This window comes from Phallusia mammillata, chromosome 3 (assembly GCF_965637545.1).
Source record: "Phallusia mammillata chromosome 3, kaPhaMamm4.hap1.1, whole genome shotgun sequence".
Classification (NCBI taxonomy): Eukaryota; Metazoa; Chordata; class Ascidiacea; order Phlebobranchia; family Ascidiidae; genus Phallusia; species Phallusia mammillata.
In genome coordinates, this window is record NC_137254.1 from 26478949 (window position 1) to 26500234 (window position 21286).

At 39.7% G+C, this 21286-nt stretch overlaps 2 long non-coding RNA genes across 2 annotated transcripts; both read left to right on the top strand.

Annotated features, from left to right (window-relative positions):
• Positions 1-2568: 2568 nt before the first annotated feature.
• On the top strand, positions 2569-7827 carry LOC145218580 (uncharacterized). Its single transcript, XR_013857661.1, has 9 exons — positions 2569-2881; positions 4493-4698; positions 4882-5083; positions 5295-5416; positions 5550-5747; positions 5842-5979; positions 6151-6241; positions 6544-6690; positions 7671-7827. It is a non-coding gene; the product is annotated as an uncharacterized LOC145218580 (long non-coding RNA).
• A 177-nt stretch (positions 7828-8004) lies between these two features.
• On the top strand, positions 8005-8552 carry LOC145218579 (uncharacterized). Its single transcript, XR_013857660.1, has 2 exons — positions 8005-8221; positions 8347-8552. It is a non-coding gene; the product is annotated as an uncharacterized LOC145218579 (long non-coding RNA).
• Positions 8553-21286: the final 12734 nt, after the last annotated feature.

Genomic DNA, 21286 nt, shown 5'->3' on the forward strand with positions numbered 1-21286 from the left:
TATGTTACCAAATGTAGTAACGCATTTCTTCTTGCCAGTAAGTACGCTTTTGGGTGAAACACTAGTGTTTAAATTTGATGTTTTTTTAACCCTGAATGTATAAATCGTTACTGGAACTGGATGGTTTGACCTTGTTTTATTTGTACCATCGAGTGCAACAGAGTAAGACTATATCTTTTCTTTCCTATCGAGCTTTACGACCGAAACGTTCACACCACGCTAGGTAGGAACCATAAATTTTCGCTGCGTTTGCTTAAACTTCGCGAGACGAAAATGTGCGAAGCCCTAAAGTCAATAGTTCGTTCACGGACAACAGTTTTTTGGCGTTACCCCAGTTTCAGGAGCACTACCCTGCCCTTCAGTAGCTGAAAAGTACCCACTTTTGTTGAAGAACGTTTCGAAACTTGCTGACTTTTACTAAGAGTTCCGCTTTTTCGAAAGCCCTTCTCTCCAAACTGCTACCCTTTATGTCTGATAAAACCCCCGAACTAAACCGGGTTATTCTTTTTTTTTCCAAAATACGTCCAGGCTTGAATGGTGACGTTGTTGATTTTTTGATCGATGTCATGTTTTTAATGTCTAATGTCAACAAATCAATACCAGGCGCTTTGCAGATGCCACTGCCAGACGCAGTAATAACGTTATTATGTTATTACCGTCTGCTGCTGTATTGTCTCAAATGTCTCTTTCTACGTGATGAATGAATTCTCAAACACCCCTGGTTTTTTCCAAATTACATTTTCTCAACGTCTTATGAAATTTCCGAACTCGTTTATCCTAGACTTAAGAATAAATCTCTTGAATTGAAAATAAACAATAACTGTTATATTCCGTTTAATTTTATTATTATTTACTTTTGTGGTGATTGGTTGAATTGCTTTCGGGACATCAGTGTTTACCAGCAAAAAGGTTTGAGCTTCTGTCGCTTCGCCCTAATTTGTCTAATTGCATTGAAATACATTTGTCATTAATTATTTATAGCTTAGCAACACGTAACTTACATCATTGTACGAAAAAGGACGCATTATGTAAACTAAAAAAATGTTTAGCTTTGTGTTGCCTTAGGAATCATTTCGAAACTAGTTTCCTTGGTGCGTAGCAACCTATGTTTTGGTCGATTATGGATTCCTTTAACGCAAGCACAGCTTCTGCTACTAACTTCTCTGCTACTTCTCGGTTTAGTCAAACTGCGTGGTGGGTTTCAGAGCTAGGTGGGATTTTACAGCTGATGGTCGCCACGCTACTTCTCATATGCTTTGTCACCTTTGGCATAGCGGCTGGAAAGTGGAAAAAGTCTTATGAACGAAGATACAACTCTAAAGTACTTTACACAGCTGCTGTTGTCACTGTCTCTGCGAGCTTGCTTCGTTTGATAACGTGTCAGTTTGTGTACAACGTAGGTTATGGAGACCAAGGCGCAGAAGAGCGTTGTAAATATGCAACACTTATTTCAGTCATAGCCTACCTGCTTTTTCAAGGCAGCGTTTACATTTTCCTATGGCTCAAACAGATATCGCTCTATGGGCATCCATTGATCAAGGAAACATATTACATTGGCTGGATCAAAGTTGTAAACTGGCTCAGCATCGTCGTGGTAATGATCACCGGAACTTTTAGCGCCTGTATGTACTTACTAGTAGACAACTATACATCACAAGGCAATGGCTGCGAACCTAAGTCCAATGATCTGAGAGCTATTTGGCCGTATTACTTTTCCAACAGCGTCGTGATATTTGGGCAAGCCATGATGCTTTTGTTGTTTCTTTACCCTGTAAGAAAGACCCCTGGCGGGAATCTAGCAAGCGGTACGGACAGAATGCTTGGTCTTTTTAAACGTAGTGCGATTGTAGCACTTATTTGTGTGATCTCTGATACTATCGCAAATTTCAATGCAGCTCTTGTTTCGCCTCTAGGAAAACCGAATTACATAGCCTTTCTAGTTTTCGACTTTAACGTGGTAATAAACTTGTTCAGTGTGCTTTTTACTTTCGAGTCATGGAAAACAATACTCAAATCACCGTTCTGCCCAGGACCACGATTAATGTCTGAGATAAAACGCGCTAGTCAGTAATATCACCAAATAACATATATATCATGTATTTTGCGTAAGTGTAATCATTACCATCTTCCTTATGTATCATTCATTGTGCATGTGCTAGTTAAATTGTTTGATAAACTCATAACAGGAGCATACGACCTGGAACAAACAAGCGATTAAATTTATATTTCATTTCATCGTTTGGTTTTCTTCTCGCATTAGTTCCAATTACGATATTCAGCTTCAGTTGAAAAAATGAAAGTAAAACAATTCATTCAAAATTCGAACTATTTACAAAACAGTTCGTTCTAATCTTGATAAACACATTTCCCCACTCACTATCCCCCTCGCCGAAGGCTTAAAAACGACAATAATAGTTCTAGTAAAAATTTTGCAGTAATATTTGAATTACTTACAACGTAACACAAAACTGGTACAAAACGTGCACAGTTACTAATTTTGTTTTACATCATATTTACTTACAATATAAAATTATATGTTTTTGGTTTTATTTTGCATTTAAATGTTACATGTACTGCAGACGCGTGTGAACTAATCAGTTGTAATGCATGCTTTGGCGCGACGGCAATTAGTCTTCAGGCAAACGCGGTTTCTTGCCGATTCGTTTCTGGCAAAGCGCAAACGTGCAATCTCGTCTACTCTGTGTTGTGTTGCAGTAAAGCAAGCAGTGTTTGTGCAAAGACTAACTGATGTTTCTGTTCCTAGGTATTATAATGCTGTAATGGTATTAAAATAGCTGTGTTTGTTTGTTTCACTGTTTAAAACAAAGTCAGATTGCTTTTGGATATGGATTAGATGATAAAATGTGAACAACAACCGAAGGTAGAATTTATATTGTTAATCAATGTTGTTTGTTGCACACTGCTTAAAAACTTTTACACTTTTTATGCCAAGTTGATAATATTGGTTACCGATTTGGTGAAATGTAGATGTTTATCCCTTTGGCTTTTATTATGATTATATTGTTTACCAGTGGAGACTTGTAGCAGGACTGTTAAGAGTAGCGATGAAGTTTAGGGCCAGCGCAAATCCAATACTTTTTGGGTTGATTTCGGGCATTATTTATGAATTAACAAACGCAAATTTGGTACAGTTGACTTGTTGCTATAAGCTCGAGTGATGGCTCATTTTAAAGGTATGAATGTAGAAATAACATTTGTAAATTTCAAAGAGTAGCGGTGAAGGGCCAACGCACATTGAATGTTGTTTGGGTGAAAAATAAAATTTTCGGTTTTGGGATGACGGTTATGTATTTTCGATAGTGTATTAGGTGCTGCGTCCCCATTGCTAGAAGCTCGAGTGATTGCTTATTTTAAAGGTATGGGTGTAGACAGTGCTGGATTAACCATTAGGCAAAGTAGGCAAGCGCGAACAGGCTAGGCAAAAATCCAGGCCACTTTAATCGCAAAAACGCGCAAAGTTGTTACTTAGTTAGGCATACGACCAAGTTTTGCACGGTACCCTGTGTTATAGTTGCAACAACGATCTTTGTGACAATGATTTGACAACACTGATAATTCTAAGTTTTTCGGGCCACTTATAAAATGTGCCTACAGGCCAGCAGACCCTTAATCCGGCACTGGGTATAGAGAATAAAATTGTAGATTTCCAAGAGCTGCGTTAAATTTTAAGTTCAGCACACATCTAATGTTGTCGTGGGTGAATATGACATATTGTTATTATTATTTCGACATGACTCCCCGTTCCTAGAACATTGTGTTTGAGCTTATTTTAAAGCATGTGTTTAGGAGAAGACTCTGCAACACATTTTATGTAGTACACCTGGCGTAATGACGTTCATATCGATGAACATTAATTTCAAAATACGCGTATTAATAACGGAAAAATATTTTTATAAGTTTGTGCGCTGAAAAGCTTTAAAAGCGTAGAATAATATTTTAAAATTTCAGTATAGAATCTTGTTTAGTTTTAGCGCAATAGCGATTGTTGACCAGCTTCACTCTGGTGACTTTTATTAACCTTATAAGCTTTAAGGGGTTTTCAATTGCGTTGTTTTCGGGATTTGCTGCTTTTTCATCTGTTGTAAAATGGCTATGAGATAATTTGTGATGCAAAAAAATGTTTAAAAAGCTTTGGAGAGCTTGTCACAGTGACTTAAGTCTCCTGTATGTTGTGTTGAAATGAAGTCAGCATACAGGAGACTTAAGTCACTGTGACAAGCTCTCCAAAGCTTTTTAAACATTTTTTTATTAGATAATAAAAACTGATTAGATAATAGAAACTGAACAAAGGTAGAATTTATCTAGCTAAAGCAATGTTGTTTGTCGCACACCGAAGATTATAATATTGTAAAACGACTATGGGACAGTGTGTGATGCCTAAAATTAATGAAACGTGTACGTTTGAAGAACAATTACTGCCAAAAAGCTGGTTGATGTATAATACATTTAAGTTTCTGCTTTCTTTTTGCAGCAAACTGCCCCTGAAGTGGAGGAACAGCAGCAACAAGATTAACAAAGCTTTGAAATGACAGTTGGAAGACGCAAATGATTTCCGGCAGTTACACGACGTTTCTGAAAAGCTTCTATTTCTTCTGCTTGGACCATTATGGTGGAACGTTTAACGCCGGAAAAGAACCAATGTACGCCATATCAACTCATATTCAACTCATTCTTAAGGTATTGTTTGACCATTATCTGCAGTCATTAGGGCTACATTGTGGCAGTAAAACATAGTTATATAACCTGATTTGTGAATATATTAATATAAAAAGTTGGCAAACATTCTTCTTAGAAAACAGTACTAAATTGTTTACTTTGATGCGCATATGTAGGAAAACCTAACTCGGTTCTGTTTATTAGTCTTGTTGCAGATGTTTATCAAAAATCATCTGGATGAAAAAAAGAAGAACTAAAAACACCTCCAGTGAAACATGTAAAGAAGAACAAGCAAAGATGAATTGGAAGACGTTTTAGGAGAACTCAACAAACTTCTTCTGGTTGGTCCATTGTGGTGGAATGTTCAGCAGAGAAGACCAATGAACTGACAATAATAATTTGTGAGGTAAGAAAAAGCTCACAGCATGCTTTAAAAATTACATTGTGTCATGCAAATTAATTTGGTACTCGAACCCGGAATTTTAGGTTCACAATTTGGTTTAGCAACATGCGTTATGTGTATTATATCAAAGTGTTGGCGAATATTCTTTTCAGAAAACTGTGTTAAATTGTTTACATTGACGTACATAGGAATACCTTATTCGTTTTTTTGTTAGTCTTGTTGCAGGTTTCAGTCATAAAGATCGGGATGAAAAACTTCAGGAAAAGCACAAACACGGAAGATGACCACAGCGGCAATTGAAGTTTATGCAACATTTCTCGAATTAGGAAAATGTGGGTTAGTATTTTGGTTTAGCAACATGTGTTCTGTGTTTATTATAGCAAACCGTTAGGAAATTTTCTTCTTGAAAAGTATGCCAAATTGTTTAATTAGTGCACAGAAAAAAAACTAATTCGGTTCTGTTTATTAGTCTCGTTGCAGATTACAGTCAAAAAGATCGGGTCGAAAAACGTCAGAAAAAGCACAAACACCAAAGATTACCTCAGCGGCAAATAAAGTTTACACAACGTTTGTCGAGACAACACATGTTTTTTATTTTGCTTTGGTGATTGATGAAACGCTGAGTGGAGATTTTCAACGTGTAAACTCGAATCATCAACTGTGTTGCGTGAGTAAAACTCGGGTGCAGATATTTGTATTGGGGTTTAATTTTAAACTCTGGCGTTATTAGGTTGGCTACATTTTTTGTACTTTACTTGAAGGAAGTGATACCGTTTCAAGGAATAAAGCTTTTGTTTGTCGGTTTGGCACTCTAACTATATTCTCCTGGTGTGGTGATTGTGATGATACACTGGGTGAAGGAAGCCATCCCGGGAGATCGCATGATTGAATTGAAAAAGGTGTGTTAAACAGTTTCGTATGCAACCCGTTGGTTAAACCAAATGATGAAAAGGGTCATTGAAACATCATATGAATATCCAAACTAGAAATAAAAGTCTGCTTTGGTGCAATACACTTTACGAACATTGGTTAACAATATATTTCAATAAATAACTCGATGTTCTTCTTAGTCTTGTTGCCGATTTTGGACAAAAAAGATAAGGAGTGGAAAAATGGATGAGCGAAACTAAATGAATTGTAGAAGTCAGTGAAAAATCAAATGTAAGTAAACTAAAATAGAGATGGACTTTACCTTTATGAGTTTCGGGCACACGACATATTAAAGAGACACGCCCATTTAAGCGAGTTATTGCCTGAACTAACTGCTTTTACATTGATTCCAGTCGGTTTTTGCCTCCTACCGCACCTCTAAACAGTTTTAAATACGAATCGCAAAGGTAAAACTTCTGTTTGAAGAGCTTGTTTCACACGACGCATCTTTGTGTAGTCAAGTCAGTATTCGCTGTTGTCACAATTAGTGTTTGTTGTTTGAGCACCTCTAAATATCCGCTTTTGTTTTGCAGCAAACTGACCCAGAAGTGGAGGAACAACAGCAATACGATGAACAATTGACAGTAGGAAGAGACGTTTTTGGAGAGCTCAGACGATTTCTTCTGCTTGGTCCAATTGAACGTTTAACAATCTGTGAACTGGCAACAATTAACTGTGAGGTAAGATAAAGGCATTCTTTAAATATTAATTGTGACAATAAACATTACTGATAACTTACAGATATCCAAGAGAAGCAATGTACGCCATTTTAACCTATTTTCAGCACCTTCTTCACGCATTGTTTGACCACTACTAGGAATTTAGGCTTGTGGCGTCGGTTAAACACGCTTGTATAACCGAATTATTGGTTTTCGGCACTTAAAACTGACGAATTGTGGCTATTATAGTGGCTTTGTGTCCGATTACATTATTTTAAAAAGGGTATCTGATTTTAACCGCACTTAAGTGTTTTAAATACTAATTGCATACCCAGCAATCCCGTCCAATTTTACGAAAAACACTTTAGCCATACCGTTTTCTGTATTTTGGTTTTCGGAGACTCAAATAATTTTTGAAATGCGCCCATTTTAGTGAATAATAGCTGAAATATATCAAATACTGGTTTCAGTCGATTTGTGTCTTTTTGAGCGCGAAGGCAATTAGTTTTTAGGCAAACGCGTTTACTTGGCGATTCGCTTTTGGAAAAGCGCAAACGTGACTTCAGTCTCCTGTATGTTGTATTGAAGTCAAGTAAGCAGCCGCTGTGTAGTCATTGACTTATCTTTTTGTTCTTAGTATATTTGTTTTGATGGTGTAATGGTATTAAAATAGCGGATGTGTTAATTTATTTTGCAGTTTTGAAATGTGTATCATTGCTTTTGGGTATGGATTGATAGAAAGTAAACTGCTAAAGGTGGAATTAATACTGTTAAAACAATGTTTTTCTCGCACAGCGAAGATTTTTACGATTCTCATTCTTAGACGGAAATACTGTAAAATGGCTATGGGACTGTGCGTGATGCTTAAAAATAATGAAACGTGTACGACTATTGCCAATAGGGCTTCTCAAACTGTGGGTCGCGACCTAAATCGGGGTCACACACCAAAGACAACTGCGCTTGTTTATGTATAATACATCAAAATTTCTGCTTTTTTGCAGCAAACTGACCCTGAAGTGGAGGAACACCAATAACAACATGAACAAAGCTGTGATGACAGTTGAATGACGTTTTTGGAAAGCTCAAATGATTTCCTCTGCTTGGACATGGTGGAACGTTTAACAGAGAAGATCAATCTGTGAACTGGCAATAATAATTTGTGAGGTAAATTAAAGCTCACAACATGCTTCAAAAATTACATTGTGTCATACGAATAAATTGGGTACTCGAACTCGGAATTATAGGTTAACAGTTTGGTTTAGCAACATGTGTTATGTGTATTAAAATTTTCTTCTCATATTGTTTACATTGGCGTACAGAAAAAACCAACTCGGTTCTTTTTATTAGTGTTGTTGCAGATTTCAGTCAAAAAGATCAGGATGAAAGAAGGCAAAAAAAATTAGGAAAAACACAATCACGAAAGATGATCACAGCGACAGTGGAAGTTTTTACAACGTTTCTCGAGACAACACGTGTGTTTTCTGCTTTGGTGATTGATGAAACGCAGCGTGGAGATTGTAAACGAGTAAACTTGCATCATCAACTGTATTGGGTGAGTAAAGCCCAGGTGAAGATTTTCGTATTGCTTCAATACAATAATACCGTGTCCAGAAACTAAGCTTCAGTTTGTTGGCTTGTCACCCGAACCATGTTTGACTATCAGCTTTATATTTGTAGTTACTGACCAATACGTCAGTTCAAATCGGCAACACCAGCAACGAAGAATTAGGCGAAGTGAAGATGTCAGCTTGAAGGAATTTTTGGAGATCACAAATGATTTCTTCTGCTGTGGTGATAGTGAACAAACACTGACCATCGTGCATGATTTAATTGAAAGAGGTGTGTTAAACCGTAGTTTTTTTGGAGAAATTGATGAGCGAAAGTAGATGAATAGTAGTAAACAATGAAATATCAAATGTAAGTAAATCAATTAAAAAATGCAATTTCCCTTTATTGGTTTAGTGCCAGCGAAATTTCGAAAAAAAACACGCCTATTTTATTCGATTAACGCCTGAAAACACGAGTTTTAAACTGATTCTCGGTTGCGACCTTCAATCGCTTCTCCAAACCGTTTTAAATACGAATCGCAAACCCAAAATTTCTGCTCGATTTTAGGAGAAACACCAAGGCTATAGCATTTCCCTTTCAATTTTTGGACACCCAGAAACAATAGATACACGCCTATTTTAGTTGGTTATTGCCCGAATTAACTTAATTTAAACTGATTCCAGTCGGTTTCTGCCTCCTACAGCCCCTCCAAACCGTTTTAAATGCGTATCGCAAACCCAAAATTTCTGCTCGAATTTAGGAGAAACACCAAGGAATTTAGGAGAAACCCTTTTTTCAATTTTTGGACCCCCCGAAATCAAAGATACACGCCTATTTTAGTTGGTTATTGCCCGAATTAACTTAATTTAAACTGATTCCAGTCGGTTTCTGCCCCCTATCGCCCCTCCAAACCGTTTTGAACACGTTTCGCAAACCCAAAATTTCTGCTCGAATTTAGGAAAAACACCAAGGCTATGGCCCCTGAAATAAAAGATACACGCCTATTTTAGTGGGTTACCCGCCTGAATTGACTGATTCCAGTCGGTTTCTGCCTCCTACAGCCCCTCCAAACCGTTTTAAATGCGTATCGCAAAAAAATTTCTGCTCGATTTCAGGAGCAACACCAAGGCTATAGCCTTCCCTTTTTTATACAGCCTTCCCTTTTTTCGATTTTTGGACCCCCGAAACAATAGATGCACGCTTATTTTAGTGGGTTATTGCCCGAATTAACTTAATTTAAACTGGGACGACTGTGGGTTACCGCCTGAATTGGTTGATTTTAAACTGATTCCAGTCGGTTTCTTCCTCCTACCGCCCCTCAAAAGCATTTTAAATACGTATCGCAAACCCAAAATCTCTGCTCGATATTAGGAAAAACACCAAGGCTATAGCCTTTCCCTTTTTTCGATTTTTTGACCCCCCGAAATTAAAGATACACGCCTATTTTAATGGGTTACGGCTAGAATTGGCTGATTTTCAACTGATTCCAGTCGGTTTCTGCCTCCTACTGCCACGCAAAAGCATTTTCAATGCGTATCGCCAAGCCAAAATTTCTGCTCGATTTTAGGAAATACACCAAGGCTATAGCCTTTCCCCTTTTTCGATTTTGGACCCCCCAAAGTTAAAGATACACGCCTATTTTAGTGGGTTACCGCCTGAATTGGTTGATTTCAAACTGATTCCAGTCGGTTTCTGCCTCCTACAGCCCCTCCAAACCGTTTTAAATGCGTATCGCAAACCCAAAATTTCTGCTCGAATTTAGGAGAAACACCAAAGCTATAGCATTTCCCTTTTTTCAATTTTTGGACCCCCAGAAACAATAGATACACGCCTATTTTAGTTGGTTATTGCCCGAATTAACTGAATTTAAACTGATTCCAGTCGCTTTCTGCCTCCTACAGCCCCTCCAAACCGTTTTAAATGCGTATCGCAAACCCAAAATTTCTGCTCGAATTTAGGAGAAGCACCAATGCTATAGCATTTCCCTTTTTTCAATTTTTGCACCCCCAGAAACAATAGATACACGCCTATTTTAGTGGGTTACCGTCTGAATTGGGTGATTTTAAACTGATTCCAGTCGGTTTCTGCCTCCTATCGCACCTCCAAACCGTTTTGAACACGTTTCGCAAACCCAAAATTTCTGCTCGATTTTAGGAAAAATACCAAGGCTATAGCCTTTCCCTTTTTAGATTGTTGGGCCCCCGAAATAAAAGATACACGCCTATTTTAGTGGGTTACCCGCCTGAATTAACTGATTCCAGTCGGTTTCTGCCTCCTACAGTCCCTCCAAACCGTTTTAAATGCGTATCGCAAAAAAATTTCTGCTCGATTTCAGGAGCAACACCAAGGCTATAGCCTTCCCTTTTTTGTACAGCCTTCCCTTTTTTCGATTTTTGGACCCCCGAAACAATAGATGCACGCTTATTTTAGTGGGTTATTGCCCGAATTAACTTAATTTAAACTGGGACGACTGTGGGTTACCGCCTGAATTGGTTGATTTTAAACTGATTCCAGTCGGTTTCTTCCTCCTACCGCCCCTCAAAAGCATTTTAAATACGTATCGCAAACCCAAAATCTCTGCTCGATATTAGGAAAAACACCAAGGCTATAGCCTTTCCCTTTTTTCGATTTTTTGACCCCCCGAAATTAAAGATACACGCCTATTTTAATGGGTTACGGCTAGAATTGGCTGATTTTCAACTGATTCCAGTCGGTTTCTGCCTCCTACTGCCACGCAAAAGCATTTTCAATGCGTATCGCCAAGCCAAAATTTCTGCTCGATTTTAGGAAATACACCAAGGCTATAGCCTTTCCCCTTTTTCGATTTTGGACCCCCCAAAGTTAAAGATACACGCCTATTTTAGTGGGTTACCGCCTGAATTGGTTGATTTCAAACTGATTCCAGTCGGTTTCTGCCTCCTACAGCCCCTCCAAACCGTTTTAAATGCGTATCGCAAACCCAAAATTTCTGCTCGAATTTAGGAGAAACACCAAAGCTATAGCATTTCCCTTTTTTCAATTTTTGGACCCCCAGAAACAATAGATACACGCCTATTTTAGTTGGTTATTGCCCGAATTAACTGAATTTAAACTGATTCCAGTCGCTTTCTGCCTCCTACAGCCCCTCCAAACCGTTTTAAATGCGTATCGCAAACCCAAAATTTCTGCTCGAATTTAGGAGAAGCACCAATGCTATAGCATTTCCCTTTTTTCAATTTTTGCACCCCCAGAAACAATAGATACACGCCTATTTTAGTGGGTTACCGTCTGAATTGGGTGATTTTAAACTGATTCCAGTCGGTTTCTGCCTCCTATCGCACCTCCAAACCGTTTTGAACACGTTTCGCAAACCCAAAATTTCTGCTCGATTTTAGGAAAAATACCAAGGCTATAGCCTTTCCCTTTTTAGATTGTTGGGCCCCCGAAATAAAAGATACACGCCTATTTTAGTGGGTTACCCGCCTGAATTAACTGATTCCAGTCGGTTTCTGCCTCCTACAGTCCCTCCAAACCGTTTTAAATGCGTATCGCAAAAAAATTTCTGCTCGATTTCAGGAGCAACACCAAGGCTATAGCCTTCCCTTTTTTGTACAGCCTTCCATTTTTTCGATTTTTGGACCCCCGAAACAATAGATGCACGCTTATTTTAGTGGGTTATTGCCCGAATTAACTTAATTTAAACTGGGATGACTGTGGGTTACCGCCTGAATTGGTTGATTTTAAACTGATTCCAGTCGGTTTCTTCCTCCTACCGCCCCTCAAAAGCATTTTAAATACGTATCGCAAACCCAAAATCTCTGCTCGATTTTAGGAAAAACACCAAGGCTATAGCCTTTCCCTTTTTTCGATTTTTGGACCCCCCGAAATCAAAGATACACGCCTATTTTAATGGGTTACGGCCAGAATTGGCTGATTTTCAACTGATTCCAGTCGGTTTCTGCCTCCTACTGCCACGCAAAAGCATTTTCAATGCGTATCGCCAAGCCAAAATCTCTGCTCGATTTGAGGAAATACACCAAGGCTATAGCCTTTCCCATTTTCGATTTTTTGACCCCCCGAAATAAAAGGTACACGCCTATTTTAGTGGGTTACCGCCTGAAGTGGCTGATTTTAAACTGATTCCAGTCCGTTTCGCCTTCCTATCGCACCTCCAAGCCGCTTCAAATATGTATCGCCAAGCCAAAATTTCTGCTCGATTTCAGGAAAAATACCAAGGCTATAGCCTTTCCTTTTTTTCAATTTTTGACCCCCCGAAATTAAAGAAACACGCCTATTTTAGTGGGTTACCGCCTGAATTGGCTGATTTCAAACTGATTCCAGTCGGTTTCTGCCTCCTACCGCCCCTCAAAGGCATTTTAAATATGTATCGCAAACCCAAAATTTCTGCTCGATTTTAGGAAAAATACCAAGGCTATAGCCTTTCCGTTTTTTCGATTTTTTGACCCCCTGAAATTAAAGAAACACGCCTATTTTAGTGGGTAACCGCCTGAATTAACTTAATTTAAACTGATTCCAGTCGGTTTCTGCCTCCTACCGCCCCTCCAAACCGTTTTCAATGCGTATCGCAAACCCAAAATTTCTGCTCGAATTTAGGAGAAACACCAAGGCTATAGCATTTCCCTTTCAATTTTTGGACCCCCAGAAACAATAGATACACGCCTATTTTAGTTGGTTATTGCCCGAATTAACTTAATTTAAACTGATTCCAGTCGGTTTCTGCCTCCTACAGCCCCTCCAAACCGTTTTAAATGCGTATCGCAAACCCAAAATTTCTGCTCGAATTTAGGAGAAACACCAAGGCTATAGCATTTCCCTTTTTTCAATTTTTGGACCCCCGAAACAATAGATACACGCCTATTTTAGTTGGTTATTGCCCGAATTAACTTAATTTAAACTGATTCCAGTCGGTGTCTGCCTCCTACAGCCCCTCCAAACCGTTTTGAACACGTTTCGCAAACCCAAAATTTCTGCTAGATTTTAGGAAAAATACCAAGGCTATAGCCTTTCCCTTTTTAGATTTTTGGGCCCCCGAAATCAAAGATACACGCCTATTTTAGTGGGTTACCCGCCTGAATTAACTGATTCCAGTCGGTTTCTGCCTCCTACAGCCCCTCCAAACCGTTTTAAATGCGTATCGCAAACCCAAAATTTCTGCTCGAATTTAGGAGAAGCACCAATGCTATAGCATTTCCCTTTTTCAATTTTTGCACCCCCAGAAACAATAGATACACGCCTATTTTAGTGGGTTACCGTCTGAATTGGGTGATTTTAAACTGATTCCAGTCGGTTTCGGCTTCCTATCGCACCTCCAAGCCGCTTCAAATATGTATCGCCAAGCCAAAATTTCTGCTCGATTTCAGAAAAAAAAAACAAGGCTATAGCCTTTCCTTTTTTTCAATTTTTGACCCCCCGAAATTAAAGAAACACGCCTATTTTAGTGGGTTACCGCCTGAATTGGCTGATTTCAAACTGATTCCAGTCGGTTTCTGCCTCCTACCGCCCCTCAAAGGCATTTTAAATATGTATCGCAAACCCAAAATTTCTGCTCGATTTTAGGAAAAATACCAAGGCTATAGCCTTTCCGTTTTTTCGATTTTTTGACCCCCTGAAATTAAAGAAACACGCCTATTTTAGTGGGTTATTGCCTGAATTAACTTAATTTAAACTGATTCCAGTCGGTTTCTGCCTCCTACCGCCCCTCCAAACCGTTTTAAATGCGTATCGCAAACCCAAAATTTCTGCTCGAATTTAGGAGAAACACCAAGGCTATAGCATTTCCCTTTCAATTTTTGGACCCCCAGAAACAATAGATACACGCCTATTTTAGTTGGTTATTGCCCGAATTAACTTAATTTAAACTGATTCCAGTCGGTTTCTGCCTCCTACAGCCCCTCCAAACCGTTTTAAATGCGTATCGCAAACCCAAAATTTCTGCTCGAATTTAGGAGAAACACCAAGGCTATAGCATTTCCCTTTTTTCAATTTTTGGACCCCAGAAACAATAGATACACGCCTATTTTAGTTGGTTATTGCCCGAATTAACTTAATTTAAACTGATTCCAGTCGGTTTCTGCCTCCTACAGCCCCTCCAAACCGTTTTGAACACGTTTCGCAAACCCAAAATTTCTGCTAGATTTTAGGAAAAATACCAAGGCTATAGCCTTTCCCTTTTTAGATTTTTGGGCCCCCGAAATCAAAGATACACGCCTATTTTAGTGGGTTACCCGCCTGAATTAACTGATTCCAGTCGGTTTCTGCCTCCTACAGCCCCTCCAAACCGTTTTAAATGCGTATCGCAAACCCAAAATTTCTGCTCGAATTTAGGAGAAGCACCAATGCTATAGCATTTCCCTTTTTTCAATTTTTGCACCCCCAGAAACAATAGATACACGCCTATTTTAGTGGGTTACCGTCTGAATTGGGTGATTTTAAACTGATTCCAGTCGGTTTCTGTCTCCTATCGCCCCTCCAAACCGTTTTGAACACGTTTCGCAAACCCAAAATTTCTGCTCGATTTTAGGAAAAATACCAAGGCTATAGCCTTTCCCTTTTTAGATTGTTGGGCCCCCGAAATAAAAGATACACGCCTATTTTAGTGGGTTACCCGCCTGAATTAACTGATTCCAGTCGGTTTCTGCCTCCTACAGTCCCTCCAAACCGTTTTAAATGCGTATCGCAAAAAAATTTCTGCTCGATTTCAGGAGCAACACCAAGGCTATAGCCTTCCCTTTTTTGTACAGCCTTCCATTTTTTCGATTTTTGGACCCCCGAAACAATAGATGCACGCTTATTTTAGTGGGTTATTGCCCGAATTAACTTAATTTAAACTGGGACGACTGTGGGTTACCGCCTGAATTGGTTGATTTTAAACTGATTCCAGTCGGTTTCTTCCTCCTACCGCCCCTCAAAAGCATTTTAAATACGTATCGCAAACCCAAATTCTCTGCTCGATTTTAGGAAAAACACCAAGGCTATGGCCTTTCCCTTTTTTCGATTTTTGGACCCCCCGAAATCAAAGATACACGCCTATTTTAATGGGTTACGGCCAGAATTGGGTGATTTTAAACTGATTCCAGTCGGTTTCTGCCTCCTACTGCCACGCAAAAACATTTTCAATGCGTATCGCCAAGCCAAAATCTCTGCTCGATTTGAGGAAATACACCAAGGCTATAGCCTTTCCCATTTTCGATTTTTGGACCCCCCGAAATAAAAGGTACACGCCTATTTTAGTGCGTTACCGCCTGAAGTGGCTGATTTTAAACTGATTCCAGTCGGTTTCGGCTTCCTATCGCACCTCCAAGCCGCTTCAAATATGTATCGCCAAGCCAAAATTTCTGCTCGATTTCAGGAAAAATACCAAGGCTATAGCCTTTCCTTTTTTTCAATTTTTGACCCCCCGAAATTAAAGAAACACGCCTATTTTAGTGGGTTACCGCCTGAATTGGCTGATTTCAAACTGATTCCAGTCGGTTTCTGCCTCCTACCGCCCCTCAAAGGCATTTTAAATATGTATCGCAAACCCAAAATTTCTGCTCGATTTTAGGAAAAATACCAAGGCTATAGCCTTTCCGTTTTTTCGATTTTTTGACCCCCTGAAATTAAAGAAACACGCCTATTTTAGTGGGTAACCGCCTGAATTAACTTAATTTAAACTGATTCCAGTCGGTTTCTGCCTCCTACCGCCCCTCCAAACCGTTTTCAATGCGTATCGCAAACCCAAAATTTCTGCTCGAATTTAGGAGAAACACCAAGGCTATAGCATTTACCTTTTTTCAATTTTTGGACCCCAGAAACAATAGATACACGCCTATTTTAGTTGGTTATTGCCCGAATTAACTTAATTTAAACTGATTCCAGTCGGTTTCTGCCTCCTACAGCCCCTCCAAACCGTTTTAAATGCGTATCGCAAACCCAAAATTTCTGCTCGAATTTAGGAGAAACACCAAGGCTATAGCATTTACCTTTTTTCAATTTTTGGACCCCAGAAACAATAGATACACGCCTATTTTAGTTGGTTATTGCCCGAATTAACTTAATTTAAACTGATTCCAGTCGGTTTCTGCCTCCTACAGTCCCTCCAAACCGTTTTAAATGCGTATCGCAAAAAAACTTTCTGCTCGATTTCAGGAGCAACACCAAGGCTATAGCCTTCCCTTTTTTGTACAGCCTTCCATTTTTTCGATTTTTGGACCCCCGAAACAATAGATGCACGCTTATTTTAGTGGGTTATTTCCCGAATTAACTTAATTTAAACTGGGACGACTGTGGGTTACCGCCTGAATTGGTTGATTTTAAACTGATTCCAGTCGGTTTCGCCTTCCTATCGCACCTCCAAGCCGCTTCAAATATGTATCGCCAAGCCAAAATTTCTGCTCGATTTCAGGAAAAATACCAAGGCTATAGCCTTTTCCCTTCTTTGATTTTTGGACCCCCAAAGTTAAAGATACACGCCTATTTTAGTGGGTTAGCCGCCTGAATTAACTGATTCCAGTCGGTTTCTGCCTCAGACAGCCCCTCCAAACCGTTTCAAATGCGTATCGCAAACCCAAAATTTCTTCTCGATTTCATGACCAACACCAAGGCTACAGCCTTCCCTTTTTTCGATTTTTGGACCACCGAAACAATAGATACACGCTTATTTTAGTGGGTTATTGCCCGAATTAACTTGATTTAAACTGAGATGACTGTGGGTTACCGCCTGAATTGGTTGATTTTAAACTGATTCCAGTCGGTTTCTTCCTCCTACCGCCCCTCAAAAGCATTTTAAATACGTATCGCAAACCCAAAATCTCTGCTCGATTTTAGGAAAAACACCAAGGCTATAGCCTTTCCCTTTTTTCGATTTTTGGACCCCCCGAAATCAAAGATACACGCCTATTTTAATGGGTTACGGCCAGAATTGGCTGATTTTCAACTGATTCCAGTCGGTGTCTGCCTCCTACTGCCACCCAAAAGCATTTTCAATGCGTATCGCCAAGCCAAAATCTCTGCTCGATTTGAGGAAATACACCAAGGCTATAGCCTTTCCCCTTTTTCGATTTTTTGACCCCCCAAAGTTAAAGATACACGCCTATTTTAGTGGGTTACCGCCTGAATTGGTTGATTTCAAACTGATTCCAGTCGGTTTCTGCCTCCTACAGCCCCTCCAAACCGTTTTAAATGCGTATCGCAAACCCAAAATTTATGCACGAATTTAGGAGAAACACCAAGGCTATAGCATTTCCCTTTTTTCAATTTTTGGACCCCCAGAAACAATAGATACACGCCTATTTTTGTTATATAGCCCGAATTAACTTAATTTAAACTGGGACGACTGTGGGTTACCGCCTGAATTGGTTGATTTTAAACTGATTCCAGTCGGTTTCTTCCTCCTACCGCCCCTCAAAAGCATTTCAAATACGTATCGCAAACCTAAAATCTCTGCTCGTTGTTAGGAAAAACACCAAGGCTATAGCCTTTCCCTTTTTTCGATTTTTTGACACCCCGAAATTAAAGATACACGCCTATTTTAATGGGTTACGGCCAGTATTGGGTGATTTTAAAATGATTCCAGTCGGTTTCTGCCTCCTACAGCCCCTCCAAACCGTTTTAAATGCGTATCGCAAACCCAAAATTTCTGCTCGAATTTAGGAGAAACACCAAGGCTATAGCCTTCCCTTTTTTCGATTTTTGGACCCCCGAAACTATAGATGCACGCTTATTTTAGTGGGTTATTGCCCGAATTAACTTAATTTAACCTGGGACGACTGTGAGTTACCGCCTGAATTGGGTGATTTCAAGCTGATTCCAGTCGGTTTCTTCCTCCTACCGCCCCTCAAAAGCATTTTAAATACATATCGCAAACCCAAAATCTCTGCTCGATTTTAGGAAAAACACCAAGGCTATAGCCTTTCCCTTTTTTCGATTTTTTGACCCCCCGAAATCAAAGATACACGCCTATTTGAATGGGTTACGGCCAGAATTGGCTGATTTTCAACTGATTCCAGTCGGTTTCTGCCTCCTACTGCCACGCAAAAGCATTTTCAATGCGTATCGCCAAGCCAAAATCTCTGCTCGATTTTAGGAAATAAACCAAGGCTATAGCCTTTCCCCTTTTTCGATTTTTTGACCCCCCAAAGTTAAAGATACACGCCTATTTTAGTGGGTTACCGCCTGATTTGGTTGATTTCAAACTGATTCCAGTCGGTTTCTGCCTCCTACAGCCCCTCCAAACCGTTTTAAATGCGTATCGCAAACCCAAAATTTCTGCACGAATTTAGGATAAACACCAAGGCTATAGCATTTCCCTTTTTTCAATTTTTGGACCCCCAGAAAAAATAGATACACGCCTATTTTTGTTATATAGCCCGAATTAACTTAATTTAAACTGGGACGACTGTGGTTTTCCGCCTGAATTGGTTGATTTTAAACTGATTCCAGTCGGTTTCTGCCTCCTACTGCCACGCAAAAGCATTTTCAATGCGTATCGCCAAGTCAAAATCTCTGCTCGATTTTAGGAAATACACCAAGGCTATAGCCTTTCCCCTTTTTCGATTTTGGACCCCCCCAAAGTTAAAGATACACGCCTATATTAGTGGGTTACCGCCTGAATTGGTTGATTTCAAGCCGATTCCAGTCGGTTTCTTCCTCTTCCGCCCCACAAAAGCATTTTAAATACGTACCGCAAACCTACAATCTCTGCTCGTTGTTAGGAAAAACACCAAGGCTATAGCCTTTCCCTTTTTTGGATTTTTTGACACCCCGAAATTAAAGATACACGCCTATTTTAATGGGTTACGGCCAGTATTGGGTGATTTTAAAATGATTCCAGTCGGTTTCTGCCTCCTACAGCCCCTCCAAACCGTTTTAAATGCGTATCGCAAACCCAAAATTTCTGCTCGAATTTTAGGAAATAAACCAAGGCTATAGCATTTCCCTTTTTTCAATTTTTGGACCCACAGAAACAATAGATACACGCCTATTTTTGTTGGTTATTGCCCGAATTAACTTAATTTAAACTGATTCCAGTCGCTTTCTGCCTCCTACAGCCCCTCCAAACCGTTTCAAATGCGTATCGCAAACCCAAAATTTCTGCTCGATTTTAGAAAAAATACCAAGGCTATAGCCTTTCCCTTTTTTTCGATTTTTGGACCCCCGAAATAAAAGTTACACGCCTATTTTAGTGGGTTACCGTCTGAATTGGGTGATTTTAAACTGATTCCAGTCGGTTTCTGCCTCCTATCGCCCCTCCAAACCGTTTTCAATGCGTATCGCAAACCCAAAATTTCTGCTCGAATTGAGGAGAAACACCAAGGCTATAGCATTTCCCTTTTTAGATTTTTGGACCCCCGAAATAAAAGATACACGCCTATTTTAGTGGGTTACCGCCTGAATTGGGTGATTTTAAACTGATTTCAGTCGGTTTCTGCCTCCTACCGTCCCTCAAAAGCATTTCAAATACCTATCGCAAACCCAAAATATCTGCTCGATTTTAGGAAAAATACCAAGGCTATAGCCTTTTCCCTTCTTTGATTTTTGGACCCCCAAAGTTAAAGATACACGCCTATTTTAGTGGGTTACCCGCCTGAATTAACTGATTCCAGTCGGTTTCTGCCTCCTACAGCCCCTCCAAACCGTTTCAAATGCGTATCGCAAACCCAAAATTTCTGCTCGATTTCATGAGCAACACCAAGGCTACAGCCTTCCCTTTTTTCGATTTTTGGACCCCCGAAACAATAGATTCACGCTTATTTAAGTGGGTTATTGCCCTAATTAACTTAATTTAAACTGGGACGACTGTGGGTTACCGCCTGAATTGGGTGATTTCAAGCTGATTCCAGTCGGTTTCTTCCTCCTACCGCCCCTCAAAAGCATTTCAAATACGTATCGCAAACCTAAAATCTCTGCTCGATGTTAGGAAAAACACCAAGGGTATAGCCTTTCCCTTTTTTCGATTTTTTGACACCCCGAAATTAAAGATACACGCCTATTTTAATGGGTTACGGCCAGTATTGGGTGATTTTAAAATGATTCCAGTCGGTTTCTGCCTCCTTCCGCCCCTCAAAGGCATTTTAAATATGTATCGCAAACCCAAAATTTCTGCTCGATTTTAGGAAAAATACCAAGGCTATAGCCTTTCCCTTTTTTCGATTTTTTGACCCCCCGAAATTAAAGAAACACGCCTATTTTAGTGGGTTACCGCCTGAATTGGCTGATTTCAAACTGATTCCAGTCGGTTTCTGCCTCCTACCGCCCCTCAAAGGCATTTTAAATATGTATCGCAAACCCAAAATTTCTGCTCGATTTTAGGAAAAATACCAAGGCTATAGCCTTTCCGTTTTTTCGATTTTTTGACCCCCTGAAATTAAAGAAACACGCCTATTTTAGTGGGTAACCGCCTGAATTAACTTAATTTAAACTGATTCCAGTCGGTTTCTGCCTCCTACCGCCCCTCCAAACCGTTTTCAATGCGTATCGCAAACCCAAAATTTCTGCTCGAATTTAGGAGAAACACCAAGGCTATAGCATTTCCCTTTCAATTTTTGGACCCCCAGAAACAATAGATACACGCCTATTTTAGTTGGTTTTTGCCCGAATTAACTTAATTTAAACTGATTCCAGTCGGTTTCTGCCTCCTACAGCCCCTCCAAACCGTTTTAAATGCGTATCGCAAACCCAAAATTTCTGCTCGAATTTAGGAGAAACACCAAGGCTATAGCATTTCCCTTTTTTCAATTTTTGGACCCCAGAAACAATAGATACACGCCTATTTTAGTTGGTTATTGCCCGAATTAACTTAATTTAAACTGATTCCAGTCGGTTTCTGCCTCCTATCGCCCCTCCAAACCGTTTTGAACACGTTTCGCAAACCCAAAATTTCTGCTCGATTTTAGAAAAAATACCAAGGCTATAGCCTTTCCCTTTTTTTCGATTTTTGGACCCCCCGAAATAAAAGGTACACGCCTATTTTAGTGGGTTACCTCCTGAATTAACAGATTCCAGTCGGTTTCTGCCTCCTACAGTCCCTCCAAACCGTTTTAAATGCGTATCGCAAAAAAAATTCTGCTCGATTTCAGGAGCAACACCAAAG